This window comes from Centruroides sculpturatus, unplaced genomic scaffold, assembly GCF_000671375.1.
Source record: "Centruroides sculpturatus isolate CEXI.00-Female unplaced genomic scaffold, Cexi_2.0 scaffold1950, whole genome shotgun sequence".
In the NCBI taxonomy this organism is placed as follows: Eukaryota; Metazoa; Arthropoda; class Arachnida; order Scorpiones; family Buthidae; genus Centruroides; species Centruroides sculpturatus.
In genome coordinates, this window is record NW_019386233.1 from 9,297 (window position 1) to 15,296 (window position 6,000).

Genomic DNA, 6,000 nt, shown 5'->3' on the forward strand with positions numbered 1-6,000 from the left:
AAAAAAACTTTAATACAAAAATCAAACGGTTTAAAATATTACTACAATTAGGGAAATGAATTTGCAAAACATATGATAAAATTGTACTTACTTATTAGTGCAACCTAAAGATTGGTGACACTTTGAATTTCATAGCAAATGGTTTTTGCGACAAGCACGCCTATTTGTGGTACATTTAGATTTGCAGTCACATTTTCTGAAACCCTGCCCAGTATCAAGGGATTGTTTTATTGCTGTTTGACGTAAAGGTATTTCTACAGCAGGGACATCCATCTTCTTTCGTTAAAAACCTCTCTTTGCAAACACTGAATTCATGTGTTCAAGTCAAGTGTGTGTGTCATTCATTGGCACTATGCATTCATCATTCAGTATCCAAACTCCCATCAAATATTGGATTTTTATTGGCAGAAATACCAAGTTGGTTTCGTCATAGCGAATTACGAAGAGATGCATTCAAGGAATTATTTGCAGCTACGAACACTTCTCCAGATCTTCAACAAACCAGAACTGAACCACTTCCGTTTGAAAAACGTTCATTCACTCGGTGGCTTGTGCGTGGGAAGGTAATGTTTAATATTCTCTGAACTGGGAAGAATTAAGAAAGATGGACTGTCTGTAGACACAGAACAATTTTGGATTGGTGTGCTTCAGCATCATGCATTTAGAGCTTGCAACCTTTGCCTTTACTTGTCTGATAACCCCTATCAGCAATGCTGTAGTTGAAAGGGCATTTTCTCTGTGAAAACGAAGACAAGAAACAGAATGCAGCTAAATCTTCTTGATGCGATTGCAGTGGCGTGCCGTGACATTTGATGATAGGGAAGCTGTGTTTCTGTAAGAAACCGACTTCCAGGGGCAATCAGTTAATTGCGCGTGATGGTCTAGGGTCCATTCGTATCGTTTGTTCGATAAACCAGTAAAAACAGCACACTTCTCTAAATGTATTTTTAATATCACAATTACATTCTAAATCGCTAGCCACGATATAAGGGCTACAATTAAAAATTAAACAATAAAAACTTACTTGGTGAAATAAAATGTGTGGTGGATGTACTGTACAGTACAGTACATACCCGGTACAAAATATTCTTCAATTGTATGAATATATCAATACTTTTAAAGAAAATTATAATTAAATATAGCTTTCTAGAGAAACGTACATAAAAATAACAAAATATTTTTTACTTTTTAAATCTTAAAGCAATTCACTTAGTCAAATAGCTCCCTACAAGTGGGTAATGAATGGAACCAGAGACGGTTGCAGTGCGTACATACACGCGGACTGCCAAATTCCGAGGGTGCCGATATTGGTCAATGTCAAATACCTCTTTTGTCGCATCACTAGTACTGTATATCTCAAAGGACGCGAAAGGGTTGTTGTAAATTTTAAACGATCCTCTCCATAGCTTTAAAAATCTAAATACAGTATGTTAACTTGATTCTTTCGATATCGAAATTTAAATAAACAACATTGTGTTAATTTGAGTGTACAGAAACGTTGCTGTTGTTCCAGCAAAAATCTTATTTTCACTTTACCGAGTGCCTAGTAGGTAATTTGCAGATTACCTCGATAATCTGCACATTACCTAGGTAATTTGAGAAACGGAACAATTTTCACAACTTTAACGGATCACCCTAGTTAATCTGCAGATTAGCTAGGTAATGTACACATTAACGACTTTCGAGCTTTAGCAATAACATATATAAAAACAATAAAAAGTAGATTACAGCAATATAGTTTTTATGTTATTACTGTCGATTGAATCATGATCAACTATTTGATATTGTTCTTTGCTGCTTTTGTTGTCATTCAGTTATTGTAAATTAAACATATTCAAATAAATTGAAACAGAATAATTTTAATTACAGATATCTTCATGTAATTAGGTGCCAAAAAAGTATCGTGTTTTACAAATCCGTGCTCTACGAAACAAAAGACACGTACAAATCATAGGGATAGGTTCCAAAAGTTAGGCAAAGTATAATATTCATTTTCGTAATGTAGAAAAAATATTATATGTTTATTAAAGCAATCAATAATTAATTAACAATTACGGTTAACAGTATTGCACCTTACTTTTTATTCGCTGATAGATAGAGTTAAAACCATATTATTAAACAATTAAATAATACCTTAGAACCCTGATTATCTAAGATAATGTGGACTAAAGACAGCCAGGGCCAATTCAGATTAAAAATTGCAAATATAAAAGATTTATACAGTAAATCACTTTTTATACCATAGTAAATATAATTATACATATGAATATCAATTTTATGCCATTTATTACACATATAATGCCTAGAATAGTTTTAAGAATAAAAATATGTATTATTGAAGTACATTTTAATATGAATGGTTTGTCTAATTTAACATTAAAGTTAAATAATACAAGGTTAAAGTTATACGAATAATCCTCTGGCGATTCTGTAAACATATCTCTTTGAATAATGTGTTACGCATTATTGTTTTTCACAAATTTTCATTCAGTCTATTGTAGATTATAGTTTATCGATTTAAATCGTGGCTGCCCCCGCTCTTTTAAATAAAATTGTGAGAGGCCAGAGATGAAATGAAATATTTAATTAATTGCAACAAAATNGTTAAATTTCATTCGAACTCTCATTTGCTCTAAACATATGTAAGAAAATCTGCTGCAATTTTTAACCTTATTCTCTATTCGGCTGTATTCTACATTGTACGGTACAGTACATTACACAGTGACAGATGATGGCACAGTACAAAAGAAAAACCATCAAAAAATAAACTTACAAAGACAAGTGTCTTTATAATTTTATTTATTGAAAACTTTTCTGCTATTAATAAATAATTGAATAGATGGAGCATAAAGGCATTACAATTAAGTCTATCAATTGCATTTAATATCAAACAAGACAGAATTCAATATCTAAAAAAATTTAGTAAAGTGAATAAATAATGTATTGAATGTTGTTATTACTTTAATAAGCCTGGTGATAATCTATCTGTCCAATGTAGCTGTAAAAAACAAAAGCAAAAACATCAATGTACAGAAATAAGAATAAAGTTAACAGTCTCAAGAAAACAAACGACAGGAGTTCACCATGTTTGCATCCGCTAAGTTTACGAGATAATTAAAAAAATTCAGTAACGAGTTGCGTAACTTTCCCGCGTATTTATTTAAAAAATAACTTTTATATTATTAATCAATTAAGCAAAATATTGATAAATAAAATGCGTGGCGCCATCTGTTAGCAGATTTTGTTCTAAAAAGTTTTTACATTTTTAATTACTATAAAATGGCAAAAGGCTTAATTTTGATAGTAAGGATGAGTTTTATGAAAAAGTATAAATATTACTAACGAATTAAATCTTCATTAAGTCCGACCCCTCTGAAGATATAACACACGACCCCTCTCTATTTCCGCACCCCCTTGACCTTTCTCCACCAAAATTCAATAGCATCAATGCTCTTCATATAGAAGCCACTATGCCAAATTTTGTTATTTAATATTCACCCCATTCTGAGATATTAAGCGAAATAGACGTAAACACACACAAATACATACCGGTACATACATATCCACGGAATTTTTTTGTCGTTATTTTTACTTTTTTCGGTTCAGGTGGTCTCAAAATGTGACGATTTGCAAAAAACTCGGAAGATCAAATTTGGCACGATTTACATATCCGGCTGTTATGTATACATAACATGCCAATGTAATCATGCTGTAAAAGCCGGGAAAGTAAAACGTAACAAACTAGAGTCGCGTTGATTGTTACGATACTTCCATCGTGAATGGTTGTGTGAACTTAATTAAATATAACTCTCTAACATCTGCTGTCATATTTGCAGACAACGAAGTTCTACAGATTAATTTAAAGACAAACTTTCGATAGAATTTTTTCATGACAACGGTTATTGCATTGAGGGCAACTTAAATAATATGTTTTACGTAACAATCTAGGCTGACACTTAAGAATAAAAGAGATTCACTTTTATTCGTTACAAAGAATTTTTGAATATTTAAATGTAACGAACAAATATTTATTTTGACATCGTCAGCACCTTTAAACACTGATTCGTAAATTTAATTTATATTACGCGAATGCCAATTAATGCGGTTCTTATTAATTAATCTCATTTAAATTCAATTGCAACGCGTAACGAAGACGATAGTAGTATCTTACCCGCATGCGCATTGAAATTTAATTTGAATAATCACGTCATCGATGGTTGCTGTCGTGACGTCTAATGACCCGGGGCAAATTTCGGCGCAACCTAGGCAAATGTGGCGTTCAAATTTTGTACGGAAACCGAATTGTTCGAAAGGGGAGGCGTTCGAAATCCGAAGCTTGACTGTATATAATAAAAATAAAATTAAGAAACACGTTTAGTTTTGTCAATATTAGCCGCAACGTCAATCTACGGTCAATATTGACAAAATTAATTTATAATGAGATCAAAATGTGATTCTAACCCAGTAGTTTTCAACTTTTTTTTTTATTTCTTGCATGACAGTATCTTTACAATTTTTTAGATTGCTTGCTGACCGTTTAAAATTAATAACAATTAACACGTTTCTGGGAATATATATGTTATATTTCTGTTCAAATTTTATATTTCTGGGAACATATATATATATGTTTAAACCTTTGACGCACACGCTGCTGGACTCCGAGAAAGCAGTGCGCCTAAACCATTATACCAAATATCAGATGAACTAACTTGTAAGCTGGATTCCTCCACGGGACGTAGTAATTAGTGGCAACAATCGGAAATAGCCCACAATTTCAACTAAGTGACCCCCTTCACGATTCTCCTGAAACCGCCTCGCGGATCCCAGTTTAAGAACCACTGTTCTAATCGTTCAATTCGCTACTCAGTACTGAGTGTTGGGTTTCTCTAAAAACCTGTCAACAAGTAGAAGAGTTTTATTTGCGAGATCAAAGACAAGGTGATTGTCAGGAGCGGCCGTCACCACCGCCACCATTAATCCGAAGGCTCGTCAGTCGAAGTCAGTCGGCCTTAAGAATGCGAAATTGCTACTCTGGAACCCGAATTCAAAATTGAAAGAATCCTCGTGATACCAGAAAATGGGTAGACGTCAATCATTTGCAGACCGACCCGGAAAGCATTTGCTGTAATGATGATTTTTGTGTAGAATGCCATATTTTAAACGAGTTCATTGTATTTTTTAATGGATTAAAACCATCGATTTCGACAGGTTCTTGCTAGTTATTATTAATTTGTCCGCAAAATTTTAAATTAAAATATTTCCTATTTTCATTGATTGTATTTGTTTAATCTACATATCAAACATTCCAATAACTAAATAAAATATAAAGCAAATATTATTTATAAATTTATTTCGTTTGTTTTAAATTAAAAAATAAAGACTCGCATAGCGTTACGAAACTCCCCGAGTTTCCCTAGTAATTATAAACGTGAACTATCTTTAGATTAATAATAATGATGATATATATTGGCATGATTATAGAACTTGCATGCCAAGGAATAAATTATGTGAATAAAATACAATAAATGTTTCATATTCTCAAGATTTCTATTTCGTATAAATTTTATAAGCATCTGAACTATGCCAACAAAGTATAAATATTAAATTACAGTACTTTGGAATTATGGAATGTAATGTGTAACACTAAAACACGAAGTATTTCACCTTATTTACATTAATACTGATAAATCAGTTTATCAAATTTATGTAAACTGATTACAAAAATCTGTAGAATTTTGTAGAATCAATCTGTAGAATCAATTTATTTCTAATGTGTATATTCTATAAAATTTTAAATCAGCGGTGCTCAAATTTTTCATCGGCAGATTAAATTGCACATAAAACTAATTGGTTCACATTGTCGTATGAACCAAGGGTGGGCAACCTTTTTTATAACATGGGCCAGAATAAATTTTACGTTTTTTCTGCGGGCCATAGTAGTTAATTGACACCTTGTAACCTGTAAATTTTTAGTCTGCAAATATGAAATAAATAAATAAA